Here is a 19,436-nt window from a genome sequence, read left to right on the forward strand (position 1 = left end):
TTAACCTTTTCTTTCCAAATAGGTAATAATGAATGAGAAGTAAACATAAAAGCAAAACACGTGATTAAAATAAGTGTTTGTATAAAGGAGACACCAAGATTAATTAAGAAACTGGTCTAAATTTCACTGGCATATTGCAGCAGAAAAGTTGGAAATCACTGCCTTCTATTTTTAACTCTGCTTTTAATATCGTATACTTTTTCAGTTAGTAAATTTAAATTTTTTTAAAGTTTTGTGTTGCATAGCTATATGTGACAGACTTTGCAGGAATTAAGGGATAAGTTTTCAAGCCTTATTGTTTGTCCTCTTTTAATTAAGAAAATGACTTTTCATAAGATGGCTCTCTCACTCGTAAACTCAGAATGAAATTTTTCATTTAATAGCAACAGAAAGAGCTCCCCACAAAAAGCAATAAAAACGAGTGTGGTAATCTCTTTTATTAATACTGATAGATCAGACAATAGGTTATGATAATGAATCCTTTGGAGCTGAAAAAAAAACGCTGTCTTTCTCGCCAGACCTCTAAAATGCATTTTGAGTTCTCTCAGCTCTGTGAGTAAATTATAAAGTCAAAGGTTAACTTTTTCCCTTTTGAATAACATGATTCTGCTGTAATTTATCACTAAATCAATGTCAGAAATATATTTAAATGTACTAATAATTCAAAATATCATTTAAAATTGAATTATATTTACAGCTGACTACAAATTGTGTTCTAAACATTTACCATATTATGTCACATATCATTTCTCAAGAGACTTATTGCCTTCTGCTTTTACGTCTATTTTAAACTTTCGTTTGATTCTAATTATTTATTTCAGAAGGAAGATTGTATTTTTTTTCAAGGTCTTCATTGTTGATGCATTTAATTACAGGTACACCCACCTACTGTATATCACATTTTAAGCCTTGCAGAAAGTGCTTAATGTTTCTAATTAAGGAAATAATTAGTCTATTTCAGTAATTAAAGTCTGAAATTTCTCACACTAATCCTGACAATTAGTCAGCCTATCTATTTTTTAACAGCTTGATAAGGAAATGCCAAAAAGCTCTTTAGTAAATAGGTGATAGGAGACATAGTAAAGCAATTATTTGGAACAGTGTAGTTTCATGACTCAGGGCTTCTTAATGAAAAGAAAAGAAATTAAGCAAAATAATCAGAGCAACTCGGAGGCAAAGTATAAAAACATTATTTCAAGTCATTTGTACCTCTAAATTTACTTTGGTTGTGTAATAATAAAGATAATTCATTACATTTATATGGCAAACTACTTCAACCACCAATGTGTAGCACCCAACTGGATGATGCGACAGCAGACATTATTGCGCCAGTGTGCTCACCACACATTAGCTATTAGGTGGTGAAGGGTTGAGAGAGATAGCCATTTATAGACAGGAGCTGATTAGCGGGGTTAAAATGAGAAGACCACTATGGGCAATTTATCAGTACATTAGGATAAACCCTACAGTTTTTAAAAGATGTCCAAAGATCTTTAAGGACATCAGTTTTAAATCTCATCATTCCATATTTAGAACACAGTGTCCCGATCACTGCATTGGGTCATTGGGATCCACAGACAGACTACAGGGTAAGCACGCCTTGCTTGTCTCACCAACACCTATTCCAACAGCAACACTAGCTTTACCTAGATGGTCTCCCATCCAAGTATTGACCTGGCCCAAACATACTTACGTTCTGAACCACTGATGGTATGGCTGTTGATTTACTTTACTTTGGTTGTGTAATAGTTGAGAGTTGTAGTTACTGTGCCCACAACGGATTGATGATCCACCTTTTCTAAGTATGAATTTCCTTTCAGTGTACATGCTTTTTTTTGACCCCCACATAATGGATTCCCATTCAGATCAGGATAGGTTTCTACCTTAAACATCTTCCATCTGATTTGGCTCTGGTGCATAAAATTAATAACATCAAAATGTGGGCAAGAATGATGTACCCTGAGGAAAATGACAGGGCATTTTTAAATGTTCTGCTGTTACAGACTCCAATCAAATGAATGTTTTTATTATATCCTCTTTAATAAAACCCCTGCGTGCGTCCAGGTGTCCGTGTGTGTCTTCTGGTGAAGTGCGCATGCGCAGGGCCACACGTGTTCAGTCTCTTCCTGTGCATTCCCTGTGCAGAGAGAGAGACACACACAGGTGCGTGCGTGAGAGACACACACACACACACACACACACAGGCACACGCAAGACAGACACACACACACACAGGCGAGCTCGAGACAGACACACAAACACATACAGGTGCGCGTGAGACAGACACACACACAGGCGTAAGCGAGACAGACAGACACACACAGGCACGCGCGAGACAGACAGACACACACACACTGACAGACACAGAGGCGCGCACGCAAGAGAGACAGAGAGACACACACACACAGGCGCGCGCGTGCATTGTTGCAATGTTACTTTTCTTGGTTGTTTATTAAATTACGAATTTTTCAAATGTTCTTCTTTTCCCTGTGCTTAAAACTCATTAAAAAAAGTGTTTTTAGTGAGCGGGTCGTAAGGCTATAGCGCAAACTCTTGCAGTGTTAGTTTTCTCTGTTGTACAAGGTTTTCTTAGTGTTATTCAATGTTTTTACATTTAGTTTACTATTACGCTGTGCATTCAATGGTATAATTAACTATATTTGTGCTTAAAAACTTAAATATATCCAGTGCATCCGGAAAGTATTCACAGTGCATCACTTTTTCCACATTTTGTTATGTTACAGCCTTATTCCAAAATGTATTAAATTAATTTTTTTCCTCAGAATTCTACACACAACACCCCATAATGACAACGTGAAAAAAGTTTACTTGAGGTTTTTGCAAATTTATTCAAAATAAAAAAACTGAGAAAGCACATGTACATAAGTATTCACAGCCTTTGCTCAATACTTTTTGATGCACCTTTGGCAGCAATTACAGCCTCAAGTCTTTTTGAATATGATGCCACAAGCTTGGCACACCTATCCTTGGCCAGTTTCGCCCTTTCCTCTTTGCAGCACCTCTTAAGCTCCATCAGGTTGGATGGGAAGCGTCGGTGCACAGCCATTTTAAGATCTCTCCAGAGATGTTCAATCGGATTTAAGTCTGGGCTCTGGCTGGGTCACTCAAGGACATTCACAGAGTTGTCCTGAAGCCACTCCTTTGATATCTTTGCTGTGTGCTTAGGGTCGTTGTCCTGCTGAAAGATGAACCGTCACCCCAGTCTGAGATCAAGAGCTCTTTGGAGCAGGTTTTCATTCAGGATGTCACTGTACATTACTGCAGTCATCTTTCCCTTTATCCTGACTAGTCTCCCAGTTCCTGACACTGAAAAACATCCCCACAGCATGATGCTGCCACCACCATGCTTCACTGTAGGGATGGTATTGGCCTGGTGATGAGCGCAGCCTGGTTTCCTCAAAACGTGACGCCTGGCATTCACACCAAAGAGTTCAATCTTTGTCTCATCAGACCAGAGAATTTTGTTTCTCATGGTCTGAGAGTCCTTCAGGTGCCTTTTGGCAAACTCCAGGCGGGCTGCCATGTGCCTTTTACTAAGAAGTTGCTTCCGTCTGGCCACTCTACCATACAGGCCTGATTGGTGGATTGCTGCAGAGATGGTTGTCCTTCTGGAAGGTTCTCCTCTCTACACAGAGGACCTCTGGAGCTGACAGAGTGACCATTGTGTTCTTGGTCACCTCCCTGACTAAGGCCCTTCTCCCCCGATCGCTCAGTTTAGATGGCTGGCCAGCTCTAGGAAGAGTCCTGGTGGTGTCGAACTTTTTCTACTTACGGATGATGGAGGCCACTGTGGTCATTGGGACCTTCAAAGCAGCAGAAATTTTTCTGTAACCTTCCTCAGATTTGTGCCTCGAGACAATCCTGTCTCAGAGGTCTACAGACAATTCCTTTGACTTCATGCTTGGTTTGTGCTCTGATATGAACTGTCAACTGTGGGACCTTATATAGACAGGTGTGTGCCATTCCAAATCATGTCCAATCAACTGAATTTACCACAGGTGGTCTCCAATTAAGCTGCAGAAACATCTCAAGGATGATCAGGGGAAACAGGATTCACCTGAGCTCAATTTTGAGCTTCATGGCAAAGGCTGTGAATATTTATGTACATGTGCTTTTTCAATTTTTTCATTTTTAATAAATTTGCAAAAATCTCAAGTAAACTTTTTTTACGATGTCATTATAGGGTGTTGTGTATAGAATTCTGAGGAAAAAAAGGAATTTAATCCATTTTGGAATAAGGCTGTAACATAACAAAATGCGGAAAAAGGGATACTTTCCAGATGCACTGTATATATTTACATACAGTTCATACGGTCTGGAACGGATTAATTGTATTTACATACAGTCCTATGGGGGAAATTACTTCGGTTCACAACCAAATCGGGTTACAACCAGAGTTTTGGAATGAATTATGATCTTGAACCGAGGTTCCAATATATTACTGTCAGAGAAAATTACAGGCATTTTACGGAAATATAAACCAGTATTACTGAGAGAGAACATTAAAGGCACACAATACAGTGATGCATATTACAGCCACATACAAGGTCCCTTGCCATTTTATATAGACTGTTCCTGCTAATTTTATGCACTACTGTTCTAGCGCCCATTATTGTAACAGACTTAATGTCTAGTAACAGTAATAATAACAGAAGCTCAGTACAAAAAACTGTAAATGTGGGAAGGACCTAGGGTCAAACCCACAACCTCTTTATTATGATACAGCAGTTCATACCTTTGCACCAGCCAAGCAGACATGTCTGCTTTGTGTCGAGTGATAATTGGTCTTCAGTTTTTACACATTGATAACAAAATTTAAATTGAATAATTTTTGTTACTTTAGTTATATTCTTGAAATAAAGCGCACTTGGTGCAGTAGGCTGGTGCCCTGCCCAGGGTTTGTTTCCTGCTTGCTCCCTGTGTTGGCTGGGATTGGTTCCGGCAGACCCCCGTGACCCTGTGGTTGGGATATAGCAGGATGGATAATGGATGGATGGATGGAAAAGCGCATTTGTTTTTTTTATACCTTTTCTAAGTATTTATATGGTATTTGACTTTAGTCTTCACACATTATACTGTACACTTTGTGTCAGCATTTTATCATTATTACTATAACATGAAAAAAGTTTCAGTTTTAGTTATTTAATCAACATTCCTTGCCTCAAATTTCCTGTCATCCTACATTTACTCAGATCGTTGTAAACATGGAACACAAGTTAAATATATATATTACAAAAAACAATATATTATTTACCCTGTGCAATTCCAGACACCTAACTAACAGATAAAAAGACTTCAGCTCTGAGAAATTTGCGTCTTACTTCAGTTGCCTTGATGGGGAATGGGATGACACATGAGGAGGTGCAAGGGAATTTAAGGTGGCCCAGCATTACAAATATTTTTGTAGGCTTCAGGGGTTCTAGTGTTAAAACCTTGCTTCTCATGGTTTAGTCATCCTAACATAACATAACTTAATATTTACTATACTATACTTCCTGGCATTCACTGCAACTTGTAATCATTAAAGATTAGTCTCCACTTCTCAGCATTTCTGACAGAGTATATACTGCATAAGAGCTTTGTTTCTTACCTGCAACCACTTTTTTAAAAATTGAAAGGCTGATGTGCAACAATGCAATGGATTTTCATGTATTTGCAAAGCACTCTTATTCATTTTCTCTGAGGTCATTCATTTTTGTCCATTGCACTTCCTAGAGTAAATGAATACACTTCTTTCAATATATCTGATCTTTACTTTAACTGCATCAGCCAGGTAATTTGCAATCAAAACTGCAATTAGTGTAGTTAAATGTGAAATACAGAAGAATCATAATAACACCCTCAACCTCAGCTGTAATGAGGACTCTAATATGTAAATACTGACACTAGACTTTGCAGTTTATTACACTCCTTGTCACCCAACACTTATTTTAATGTTAATTATAAAGGGCTTGCATTTAAGTTAATTTGATATTTTTAATTGTATTTTAAGCACAACTTTACTGCATGTAATCATCACATTATTTTGGGCTCTAGTAAAGCATGATGTTTTCAAAGAAACATAAAATATTCATGTTTTTAATGTGCATGTTTAAAAAACATACTGTACACAGTCATAGTGGTTTTAATTATTTGATTCTTCTCTGATTATTTGTTTTGTTTCTCATTTTTTTAACATTCAGAAGACCTCTGTATTAAAGCAGTATTCATTAATGTTACAGACGTGATTTAAAGCTGATTCATTCAAAGGAAAAACTGCCAAAAATCTTGACTATCCATTCACATTACTGACTAAAATTATTACTGCATCAGCATACACTGCATTTTTAACAATATAATAATAAAAAAAACAGAACTTACTAATGACTTGGCTGCACTGGTTACTTTGCAGTATTTTTGTTCCTCTTTTTTTCTTCCACTTTGTATTTTTAAACTTCAAAAAGCATCTAATGCTAATTGTTAAGTGGTATTGTAAACTTAATGGTGTTATGCAGGTGTGCATTAGAACTGACTTTTCCAAAATTGCAAAAAAAAAAAAAAATTATAGTGTAATCAGTTTATCTGAAATTTATTGCCACATGGTTACGTTCCCAGTCAGCCAATGTGATCAACAATGCTGCACAATATTTTTCCCTGTTTCTAATTGCACTACATTTACCAAGAAGATCCCTTTCCCCTAGCTCTTCTATTTGTGCTTGATTCACAAAGGGGGAAATACTCTTACTCTTCAAATGCTACAGTATATGTGCATTGTCAGTGAACTTGAAAAGGTAATACTGGGTCCATGCCCATAAAGTTTGAGAAACACTGCTCGAAGATAAACAGTATAATCCAGTGCGACGAAGAAAAAAAAAAACCTGCAGTTGCTTTGATGACACTGGGATTTATCGATGCTCTTATTTAAACTTTGTGATCGCTGATGAAATCATCTAGATCAGTGTGCTGGATGATGGGAATTGTAGTCCCCACTTCGGCATTTGCACAAGGTTGCAGATAAGATGAAGGGGGTGGTGTGGGTTATATATTAAATACCTTTCTTACTGGATCATTTATGTAAAAATGACTATGCTCACAGCCACAGCAACTGACAAGCACTTACTAAATGTGTAAACCTTCAGCTCTGCCAAACTTTCACTTCACTTCTACAGTTGGCCTAAATTTGCATAACCTGGTATGCCCCCCTGTGCAATCGCTGTCAGTGTTGTGGCAAAACAGAGGATGCTGTGCGTTACAATGTCCCACTTGCTACAACATTATTAGCAACAAATATCAACAAATAATAAAACATACTCTATGTCTGTTTACTTTCATTTTTCTGCAATGTCACCAAATTTCAATCAGATCTGATTGAGATTTTACGGGGTTTTGTTTTGGTATTGTGGATTTAGTTTACCCCTAATATTGATATATATTGAAATGTGTTTTTGTAGTGCATACCTATTGCCTTAGATGTACTGTCCTGCCAAATTTCAGCTTTTTAGCTAAGGAGCTAGCAATATAAGAAGCACAAACACAACAAAAAGGTTTTGGGTAGTCACCCCGTGTACTTGGCAATCAGGTTAATTTAATGCAATAGGTCTTTACAGACAAAAGTCCAAAACAGACCTGAAGTACAAATGGAAAGACGGCGGTTATGTGGTCGGATGACTGGAAAAGGTGGGTTCAGAGGGTCCGGAAATGGAAGTGATATCGATAGGAGGCAGGTTGATAGGATCGGAAGCGGAAGTGATGTCTCTAAGAAGTGAGGTATTCTATTGAAGAAAAGATTTACAGGACAGCGGCAACCCTTGGTCTGGTGGAGGAACACAATTATTTGAGCCCTTAAACTGTCTCCCATGCGCACGTATAATAATAATATCTTTATTAGTAGGTCTATATTAGTGGTGGAAATTTAATTAAACAAAGGCATATTATGCAGAAATTACTAATGTAAGATACTGTAATGATCTGTTTAGTTAATATAACATACTTGAACAGAGCAAGTTAATGGACTTTTCCTGGCTCCTTTCTGACAATAGAGAATTATTACTCATTATTACTCTTAAGGTTACAAATAACACAGGAAAGAAGCTTTAAGGGTGTTACACAACTCTTAACTTCAACAAATGATGCAAGAATAATGTCTGTTTCATGACACAATGAACTTGAAATTAGAAACGGCCCTATTAAAGATTTTTAAACACCATCAAATTAACGTCCATCCATTTTCTAAACTAGACCACAGAATGAAAAACATGAATCAACCCTGGTTAAGAATTCCAATCCACTGCAAAGCACACTAACACACCTAGCTACCAAGACCAGTTTAGAGTCACCATTTAGTCAAACACAAACATATCTTTAAAAAGGGTGAAAAAACAGAAATACTTGAACAGAAGTCATGTGTACATTCAAGGAATTTCAAAACCCCACAAGCAAACACACTAACTATGCTGTGTTACAATCAGGGATTTTCCCCTTTTGTTTTATTGTAGTTTTTGAATTATTGTTTTTCCATTTGTTTATTTAATTTCTGTTAGGTTTGCTTATTATTTATTATTTGTGCACTATGTCATTGAATATTCCACCATTCCTTGTGTTTTGTAGGTAGAACATAGCTCTTGTGTTGACTGTAATCCAAAATGTGCTAGTTTTCCAGAACAGTTACAACTATTCCTTTTACTAAGGATTAGTTTGATATTTTGAAGAATTTCCACATATTTATTTAGCCTGTGGTTTTCAATAAATATTAAATGAAAAACATTGCAGTGAGAAAAGTGGAAAAAATGGCCATGCTTTATAAGTCCTTCAATTCCAAGTAATTTGATCAATCGGTTCTACATTGCCAAATCACTTTACAAAAATGCACTGTCACAAGGTGGCTTATAAAAAACACTAGATTAACCATAAATAAAAATAAAATTAATGAGATGGGGTATGTAAGACCCTATGAATAGCCTGAAAATGCCCTAGTAACAAGTAAGGAGATAATGCAATGAAAAAAGCACATACAGAAGGATTAAATTGACAGTAAGAATTATCTTTGAGCATAGTAGAGTCAGAATCAGAATAGAAGGTAAATAAGACTGATGCTCTAAAAGTATAGCGATACTTGTAATTAAGCCTTCTAAACCTGCAGTATTTTATTGCTGTAATATATATTTTTTAGGCTGATTTTAGGGCTGAAAAACATGTTATTTACTAAAAGATGACAACAAAAATATGTGTGGATTTAAATGTTGAGGACTAAAAATCTAATAGTGTGTTTTTCATTCTGGTTTATTTTCTCAATAAACTAAAATACAAATTAAAAAATAGTATGAATTAAAAGCAAAAATGGAAACAGGAGGAAACTGGATTGCATCATTAAGAGTATTGAACTTTGCTTATAAGAACTTTGACCCTCCCTACCTTTCTATATATTGTGGTACCGGACGCCCAGGAGGACCAGAGGAGGGCTTGTGCCTCCTCCAGACCGCGAGGGGGCATCCGCCCTGGTTATGTTGGGGGCCTCGGGTGAAGGGCTTGGAAGGGTATATAACTAATAACTGGTTGGGCCACCCTTAGCAGCAATAACTGCAATCAAGCGTTTGCGATAACTTGCAATGAGTCTTTACAGCTCTGGAGGAATTTTGGCCCACTCATCTTTGCAGAATTGTTGTAATTCAGCTTTATTTGAGGGTTTTCTAGCATGAACCGCCTTTTTAAGGTCATGCCATAGCATCTCAATTGGATTCAGGTCAGGACTTTGACTAGGCCACTCCAAAGTCTTCATTTTGTTTTTCTTCAGGAATTCAGAGGTGGATTTGCTGATGTGTTTTGGGTCATTGTCCTGTTGCAGCACCCAAGATTGCTTCAGCTTGAGTTGACGAACAGATGGCCGGACATTCTCCTTCAGTATTTTTTGGTAGACAGTAGAATTCATGGTTCCATCTATCACAGCAAGCCTTCCAGGTCCTGAAGCAGCAAAACAACCCCAGACCATCACACTACCACCACCATATTTTACTGTGGGTATGATGTTCTTTTTCTGAAATGCTGTGTTCCTTTTACGCCAGATGTAACGGGACTTTTGCCTTCCAAAAAGTTCAACTTTTATCTCATCAGTCCACAAGGTATTTTCCCAAAAGTCTTGGCAATCATTGAGATGTTTCTTAGCAAAATTGAGACGAGCCCTAATGTTCTTTTTGCTTAACAGTGGTTTGCGTCTTGAAAATCTGCCATGCAGGCCTTTTTGCCCAGTCTCTTTCTTATGGTGGAGTCGTGAACACTGACCTTAATTGAGGCAAGTGAGGCCTGCAGTTCTTTAGACGTTGTCCTGGGGTCTTTTGTGACCTCTCAGATGAGTCGTCTCTGCGCTCTTGGGGTAATTTTGGTCGGCTTCCCACTCCTGGGAAGGTTCACCACTGTTCCATGTTTTTGACATTTGTGAATAATGGCTCTCACTGTGGTTCGCTGGAGTCCCAAAGCTTTAGAAATGGCTTTATAACCTTTACCAGACTGATAGATCTCAATTACTTCTGTTCTCATTTGTTCCTGAATTTCTTTGGATCTTTGCATGATGTCTAGCTTTTGAGGTGCTTTTGGTCTACTTCTCTGTGTCAGGCAGCTCCTATTTAAGTGATTTCTTGATTGAAACAGGTGTGGCAGTAATCAGGCCTGGGGGTGGCTATGGAAATTGAACTCAGGTGTGATACACCACAGTTAGGTTATTTTTTAACAAGGGGGCAATTACTTTTTCACACAGGGCCATGTAGGTTTGGATTTTTTTTCTCCCTAAATAATAAAAACCATCATTTAAAAACTGCATTTTGTGTTCACTTGTGTTATATTTGACTAATGGTTAAATGTGTTTGATGATCAGAAACATTTTGTGTGACAAACATGCAAAAGAATAAGAAATCAGGAAGGGGGCAAATGGTTTTTCACACCACTGTATATATATATATACATACATATATACACATACATCCACATATATATACATATATATACATACATATCTACATATACACACACACACACACACAAACATATATATACATACATATCTACATATATATATATATATATATACACACATATATACAGTCTTTGGGGTGTGAGCAACTGTTGCTGGGGGTGCCAGAATCCATGAAGGAAGAAAAATGAAAAACATTATTTGTACAAAATCTTAATTTATTTATCCATTCCTAAATAATTAAATGGGCAGGCTATTTCAGTATCAGTGCAATACGCTGCTTGTTAAAACGGATGACTCCGCTCTTACGTGCAAGTCTGCCTGGATATTATGAACTATCGTTTCTGTTCAAGTTCTATTTAAATTTTAAATAGAAGGAATTTTTATTTAGTCGACAGAATATTATTCGGAATAAATCAACTCAAACCTTAAATAACTTATAATATTTTGCTCTCCATAAAAATATATCCTGTCTAAATTATACAAGTTAGAAATAAAGTAAACGTTAAAAGAACAAACATTCAAATTTCTTTACTCTTATGTAATTTTATATAAAAATAAACTTAAATTTTAAATATCCCAAAAGATTTTGCTCTCCATAAAAATATATCCTGTCAAAATTATACAAATTCAAATATGAACATGGTGCATAACAAAACCTGGAAATATAAATAAAATTTGTTCTTTTCAGCAATAACAAATCAAATCATTCAGTTGTCTTTGCTCTTATGTCATTTTATCAGAGCTGGACGCCTGGCATCTTTTTTTGGCAACAAGTTCGTTTATGTTTGGTGTGAGGTTCTGTGTTGTGGAGATTCTCAGGATGGACTGCAGGTGCTCATCAGTGAGGCGACTCCTGTGTGCTGTTTTGTTAGTCTTCATGACTGAGAAGAGCTTCTCACACAGATATGTGCTACCAAACATGCACAAGGTTCGAGCCGCATGTAGGCGGAGCTGGAGCATTTGTGCGGGAATGTGAATAGGCTGTGCAGTATGCGTACTTTGCCTTCAGTGTGCCATTACACTGCAGCTCAATCACCTCCATCTGAATCTGCACAGGTGCAGTTTCCACATCGACGGCAAATGGGTTGCGAAACAACTCAAAATTCTTTTTTTGTTCTTCAAAGTCACCAAAGCGCCGTGCGAACTCAGTGCGCAGTGCGCTCAGTTTATCAGCAAAGTGCGTATTTGGGAACACCGTTGTGCCGACTTGGTTCAACATTACTTGGCAACAGGGAAAGTGGGGCAAGTTGCACTGGTGCATTTGTGTCTCCCATAAAAGTAGCTTCACTTGAAATCACTTTGTGATTTTGCACGGTAAAACGTCTGCTGAAGTGTCAGATTCTTCTTTAACTCTTCTGCTTTCTGTATCTTGTGCATTGCATTCAGGTCTTTCAGGTTATCTTGATGTTTTGTCTCATAGTGCCGTTTTAGATTAAATTCTGTAATTACAGCCACATTAGCTCCACAAATGAGACACACGGGTTTACCGGCAATGTCAGTAAACATATACTCAGCCTCCCATCGGTTTTTAAAGGCTCTATGTTCAGAATCACCTTTTCTCTTATCGTGTGGGCTAGCTTCGCAATAACTTGCAGCATCATAAGCTAGACTTGATTATGTGTTCGGCAAGGCAGCTGAAGCGCTGCATTATGGGATCTGTAGTTTATTGTGTTACCAGCGCTTCATATCCCCGGGCCATTAATAACAATAATACAGTATATAAAATGATCTCGCGGGCCGGATATAATTACGCCGGGCCGGATGTGGCCCGTGGGCCTTGAGTTTGACACATATGGACTAAATAGAACTTGAAAAGAAATATTTTTTTGAATGTGATCGCGCAATTCAGATCGAGTTGACGCACTACAGTACATCGAGCCCGCGTGCTATTGTGGTTTTGCCTGTGTGCCTCAATAAGTTACCCTCCCCTCACTCTTACTTTTTTACCGTTCATCTAATGAATACACTGAGTATGGCTTTACCAAAACAATCGTTGATCGCGAATAAAGTATCCATTATTCATAAAGCTTCAACTGGTGATCTGTCTTTCTGCGTTAACCGCATATTTTTTCATACATCTCAACCCAAAGGGATGCGAGGCTAAAATGAATCGTGAAGCGTGCGTACATACTTAGTGCATCCCCTCTCGGGAATCGAACCTCAGATGTTGGCGCTAGAGGCGAAGCCTCTACTATTGCGCCACGGCATGAGGTTTGTCTATTTGAGCATAGCAGTGTAATTCGGTTTTTGTTCAGCACTCTTTGGAACTGTTGCTTTTTGTCTGCGCACTGCGTCAGTTCACGTGAGCTGCTGAATATGGTTTTATATGTCACTCACTCGCTTCTAATTGTTTCGCTGCCTTCTTAATTATATAATGCATGTTTTCTTCAGCGCTTTTTGTAGCTCTTCCTGGTTTTCTACGTAATGCTTGATTACGTGAGAGGCGTGATGATGTCACACGAAACTCCGCCCCCCACGGCTTTCGAGCTCAACTCCATTACAGTAAATGGAGAAAAATAGCTTCTAGTTATGACCATTATGCGTAGAAGTTCAAAATGAAACCTGCCCAACTTTTGTAAGGAAGCTGTAAGGAATGAGCCTGCCAAATTTCAGCCTTCTACCTATACGGGAAGTTGGAGAATTAGTGATGAGTCAGTGAGTCATTAGTCAGTCAGTGAGGGCTTTGCCTTTTATTAGTATATATATATATATATATAGTAAAAACCAGATATAAGAGTTATAAAAAGGCTTGGGGCAGCCAAATGTATAACAGCACTGATGTGCACAAAACCAAGTCCAAAACAAAACTGAGGGAACAGGGAGAAAGGTGGAGGCTTTTAAAGGGGAAGACAGGAAGTGAGATCAAAGGAGTTGGGCTCAAAGGGGTCTTCAGCCATAGGCTCGAGTCCGGACGTGACATCACAGGGGCCGGAGCCGGCAAGGTCTTCTTCTATAGGCTCGGACCCAGAAGTGACGTCAAGAAGGCCAGGTGGAATCTCCTGTGAATGGTCTGCAGGAAAGGGAGAGAAAGAGTCAGTGCACTCTGCCACATCCCGGTCTGACTCGGAATTGCCCTTACTCAAGCCCTTTAGCTGCCTCCCATGCTGACGTGTGTAACAATATATATATTATATATAAATATATATACAGTATATATATATAATATGTATATATATAGTATATATATATATATCTGAAAACAGAAATAAACTGTAGGAGCATTTTGCAGACAATGACACATCTGCTGTCTGGAGAGACTTGCAAATAATCATGAAAAGAAAAAAATAAATAAATTCCTTCATACAGTTGCTGACCCATTTTGTCTTAATAAGCTGATTTTAATGTTCATTTGAAGAACAAAGGACTTTCAGCTGTTTACAGTAAATTAATGCTCTAATAACACTTCCAGAAAGTAAGCATTAAAAAGTCAGTCTTCTAACCTGATTTAAATGTAACAAGCAATGGAAGTTAAGCCTACGGGATCCGTAAAGGTGTAGCATCATGGTTCTATGGAAGATTAATGGCACAGACTCAAAAGCTATGGAGTTCTACCAATAACATCCCAGTCAGAATGAAAGATTCTGAAACAGTCTCACAAGTAAAAAATAAAAAAATTAAAAACCTCAAAGTCCAGTAAGAGTCAGAATAAATATAAAACAGAACACCTAGGGCCTCATGCATAATGCCGTGTGTAGAATTTGCACTATAACATGACGTAAGCACAAATGCGGAAATGTGCTTACGCGCAAAAAAAATCCAGATGCATAAATCTGTGCGTTCGCCAACTTCCACGTTCTCCCGCTACATTACATAAATCCCGGTCAGCATGAAAATTAACGCCTGTGCACGCGCCTGCTGTCCCGGCCCAACTCCTCCCAGAATTATGCCTCTTTGACTATGCAAATCAATATAAATAGCCCTTAAGATCAGCCTTCTGTGAAAAGACAATGGAAAAAGTACAAGGGAAAATAGAAGAATTTCAGCGAATACAAAGTGGAGGCAAGGAAAAACTTACTATTTGTTGGTTTAAACAGTGGTATAAACAACAAAAGGAAGTTGATCGAGTGACATAGTGTGTCGAAGAAACTTGAAAGCTTAAGTTCACAAAGTTGCACAGTGCCCGAAATAAAAAAGAAGTTATCAGATATCAAAGTCGCTGTGAAAGGGCGAGTCGTAGCCCACCGTCTGAGTGTCATATGAAAGCTTATTAGGGTACGGAGAAAAAAAAAGGCACACAGTGGGGGAAAAAGCACGAAATGTCAACTTTAATCTCGAAATTTCCACTTTAATCATGTACTTTATTTTGTTGTTAAAATAGAACATCATAAACTTCATCTTAAAATTGTTTAATTTACTAGTTTATCAAATTCCATCGTAACTAAAGTAGCACGTTAAATGCTTTGTTTTGTATTTGATCTTCTATGTGTGTGAATCACTACATTCTTCCGGGCTTTCTTTTCCTCCGACAGGACACAGAATCCATTACATTCATAATATTACCGCTCTCTGAATAATTAAAATACTGAGAAGTATACATGATATCATTTTCATGATGATAGGAGTTAAAGCATGTTATTAAACATGGGAATACGGTGGCGCAGTGATTGTACACGTGTCACGCAAGATGCTTGCTGCGCCATGCGTGACATTCGATGAAATACTTTATTACAGAAGCACATTCTCTTTCAAACGTACTGACCCCCAATTCCTGTCCTTACTTTTCTTTCTTCAAATCGCCACACAATCAGCTCTGTAATAGATGTTAAGCCATCTGTAAGCTTAGAACACCAATTCTTCAAAACATTTAAGGAACATTGAAATATCTTTGTAATGTTTAATTATTCTATCCATCTATCCTTCCAGTGTCATGTCAGCCACAGCAAGAATACAGCGCTAGGCAGGAAGAATCCATGAACAAAGTTCCAGCCCCTGTCTAGCGCTGCGGCACCATGTACTTAAAGTTAAAGTTTTATCTGTATAATAAAATAAACATATTTTGCTGCATTTGATCTTAAAAATAATATTGTCATCATATGTAAATCCGCGCTTTATGAAGTGGCTCAGGTTGTGCCATATTATAACTGTATCGCAGGTTTACAGAGAGGTGATTGTACTTTTAAGTACAGACAATTTTACAAGGAGCACTTGATGGACTGATGATTGTCGGATGAGAGCAGTTCAAATAGCAAATGGCTGAGACAGCGTGTGCTTGATGCCGTATACCGATAATTCTCTTTATGATCAGCTGCTGTACAGCTGTGATTCATACTCAGATACAGTGATATAAATATTTCAAGTGGTGAAGTGAGAGTAATATGGAAAAGGATGATCCGATGTGGCAATCCCTAATGGGAGCAGCTGAAAGAAGAAGAAAAAGGTGCAGTGAGAGTAACAACGCTAAAGCAGTTATGGTATTTAGAATAATTTGACTATTCTGTGGCCCATTATATTGTTACAGGTTAATTACAATCAGATGCATTAAACTAATAAGCAATATGCAGTTAATTTCAGTGTATTTATAAAGCCGCGTCAGAGATGTGGATCTGAAAAAGAAAGACAAACCACACAGGAACAGTAGCACTGCTTTGATGCTAGGTGCCGGCAGTCTGCAAAACTGAGCGGAGAACTTGCGTACGGCAGGGTAAGAGCTACCATGGAAATGTGCGTGGCTTTACACCAAGTATAGGTTTTATACATCACGATTTGAACATGGAAACGTTCTTACGCAACATTTTTGAGCATACGCACCATTTATACATGAGGCCCCTGATCTCTCAGTGTTGAAAAGAAGTCAGAGGACTTACACAAAAAGCTCTGGGTAATATGAACATAAACCAAGAAGCCACACAGTGGGAATAATGCTATATTTGTTGCACAGTCTTTGGTTTCTTTTGTATTGTGCTCTAGACTAAGTGTAATAAAACATATAAAGCAAGTAGCAAGTACAACCTGATGAGATTAACTGGGACACACAGATGTGCCCCAGCAGTAATGCGTTGAAAGGTTTTAAATAGTTGCCCTGTTTTTATAATGCAGCTGAGTCTTAGCTAATGTGGGCAAATACTGTATTTCATTAACACTGTGTCTTCTATGAAAATAGCATTGAAGGCCACCTGCTTTCAGATAGAAGTCTTCATTTTCACAGAGTTCTGAAGCTTATTCACTATACAGCTGCCAAAGACACCATTGTCTTTTCTGAACATTTGTCATGCCAGCATTACCAATTTATTACCACTACTTCTCCAATTTGTATATAATTTTATTAGATTAGATAAACTTTATTAATCCCATGGGGAAATTCAGCAGCACACAGCAGCAAAAACATAAAAACAGGAACATAGAATCACATGACAGATAACACTGCCAAGTAAATACATTAATAATAATGAACTCAACAAGTACATTTGGTGGAAGTATTGAATTGCCTAATAGCAGTGGGCAGAAAATATCCCCATAGGTGGGTGGTGGAATAAGCCTGTGCCTAAAACTGCTCAGAGAAAGCACCTCCTGGAGAGGATGGAGGGGATTTTTCATGATGACATCCAGTTTTGCCATCATCCTCTTTTCCACAGCAGTTTCAAGTGTGTCCAGCATGCATCCTGTCATGGAGCAGTTAGTTTGCATAAATGTTTTTGCAGACAAAAAGCTATTTTTTCCTGTACTTCATATAATGTTCTTATACTTATGTTAATGAGGAAAGAAGCACGTAAAATAATAATCCCACTATTCAAAGGATGATACTGTAACAGTATTGCTGGACTCAACATTAGTTGTATTGTAAATACAGAACATATATGTGACCGGAGAATGGTGACTGTGTGGGTGGGTTACACTGTTGACAGAAAAATCCCCAACAATGCAAGGTCATCTCACCTAATATTTTCATCTGCTCTTCCTAGTCTGAGGTCACTCATCTATAAACTGGTCAATTTAGAGTTCCCCAAACCCAGTTCTTATGCCAAGTGGGCGATATAACTCTTGAAGCATGTTGAGTCTACCCTTAGATTTTCTCCCTATAGATCATGTCCATTGTACTTCCCATAGAAGGCACCAGGAGTATTCTCATTACATATCTAACTCAGTGGTGTGCTTAGGGAATTATGGCATTCCTGGTGAGGTTGAAATTCTTTAAAAAAATAATATCAGTTTTGAAGCTTGTCGTTAAATTACCTCAAATGCATATTAAATTAACATAATTCAGTTGTTTCATGAATGTGGTAGTGGTTATATACTAGTGCTGGAGTTCTCAGCCAGTGTGGTGCTTGTGCAGATATCAGGTGGTACATGTGGAAAAACAAAAAAGGAAGGCACAAGAAAGGAAAGGAGCCCTTATAAAAGTTCATTATTTACACAATGTCGGAACTTGAATCTTTGTGCTAGGCAGTGTTTCGCTTCCTTTACTATGACACAGTGCCCCTGCAGCAAGTCTTCACTCCTGTCTCGCTCATGCAACCTAGTTCTCCTATTCAGTGTCCACTGCCTATGCTAATTTGCATCCAATGGGCTCCCTTCTTTTCATCCACACTGCTTTAAGCATTTCCATGCTAGGATCAAGACTGTCCAGATATTACATACCAAGACCTACAGATTTTTGTGCAACAGTGCATGTAAGTGCTATGTTTTTCATCCTAACATGAGCAGTCTGCCCAGATGTTCCCCTCTTACTTCTCTCTTGTATGTCTGGTCTGCCAGTGTCACAATATTTTAAGTTTTGGCAAATATGTTTGCTGCATCATCATTTTCAGAACAGTTTTAGAAATTACCAGACTAATACAGTAAGAATAAGTACAATGAGAAAGAAAGATGAATGTTACAAATGATTAATAATAAAATGCATGCATCTAACATTTCATTTTACTGTTATTAATGTTTATCAACAGCAGAAAGCTTCTGTTTTGGACAGAGTCACCAATATTCTGTAGTCTTTGTTCTTCTTTAAAAAATAAATATAGGAACAGGCTGACTCTAGTAACAGAATTGGGGGGGCTATGAAGTAGGATCATCATTTGCATTGACTTGGAATCATTTGTGAGTTCTTGTTCTTTTCTTCTTTTTTTTATTATAAGTTGTATGTAACTTCTGCAGTGGGCTGGCACCCTGCCCGGGGTTTGTTTCCTGCCTTGTGCCCTGTGTTGGCTGGGATTGGCTCCAGCAGACCACCGTGACCCTGTAGTTAGGATATAGCAGGTTGGATAATGGATGGATGGATAGATGGAAGTATGTAGCTTATGAGTTATTTTCTCCTCCTTTTAATGTAGAATATATAGCTATATCCATTGTGTAAATGTAAAGAATTGAAAGGCTTTTTTTAATTCTCTATCAAATTACATTACTGTTTTTACATTAAAAATAATTAATTAAAAAAGCATTTAGCATATACACAGAAAATTAAAAAACATAGACTCACACAAAAAAATAGCAATAATCCCTTATCAAAATTCCCAAATGCAACATTAAGTGAGGACTATAGTGA

Source organism: Polypterus senegalus, chromosome 10 (genome assembly GCF_016835505.1).
Source record: "Polypterus senegalus isolate Bchr_013 chromosome 10, ASM1683550v1, whole genome shotgun sequence".
NCBI lineage: Eukaryota > Metazoa > Chordata > Cladistia > Polypteriformes > Polypteridae > Polypterus > Polypterus senegalus.